The 465-nt window shown below is 50.3% G+C and overlaps 1 non-coding gene across 1 annotated transcript; it reads right to left on the bottom strand.

Moving 5' to 3' along the window:
• On the bottom strand, positions 1–87 carry trnay-gua. Its single transcript is given in 2 exon segments — positions 1–36; positions 51–87. It is a non-coding gene; the product is annotated as a tRNA-Tyr (tRNA).
• Between the last annotated feature and the right edge of the window lie 378 nt (positions 88–465).

Here is a 465-nt window from a genome sequence, read left to right as displayed (position 1 = left end):
TCCTTCGAGCCGGAGTCGAACCAGCGATTTAAGGATTACAACCTCCTTTGCTACAGTCCTCCGCTCTACCAACTGAGCTATCGAAGGCACGCGGCCTGAGAGCAGATCCTCATTTTTTCAGCTTTCTGCAGTTCGACCAATGACCCCGGGAAAAGAAGCTTCCGGCGAACAAACTGCTCGTTTCACGAAGGAAACATAGAGCAAAACAGCCTTCCCATACCAGGAGTCGAGCCCGGGCCGCCTGGGTGAAAACCAGGAATCCTCACCGCTTTTGTTGTGGGATTTTAAAAGGAAGTACGGTAAGGTAACTTTTAAAAGTAAAGTAACCCTTTGACTTCCTGTACTTCACAGGAGAGTGCGTCCTTTCTCAACCATTCCAGCCTGATGGTAGAGAAGGAGGCCCCAGTGTCCACTAAGGCCTGTACTTGGCTGTCTATTGACCAGTACAGTTAGGTAGGGCTCAGC

The sequence above is a fragment of the Puntigrus tetrazona genome, chromosome 4 (genome assembly GCF_018831695.1).
Source record: "Puntigrus tetrazona isolate hp1 chromosome 4, ASM1883169v1, whole genome shotgun sequence".
NCBI classification, from domain to species: domain Eukaryota; kingdom Metazoa; phylum Chordata; class Actinopteri; order Cypriniformes; family Cyprinidae; genus Puntigrus; species Puntigrus tetrazona.
Note: the sequence above shows the minus strand (reverse complement) of the source record. Positions and strands in the feature narration are given on the sequence as shown.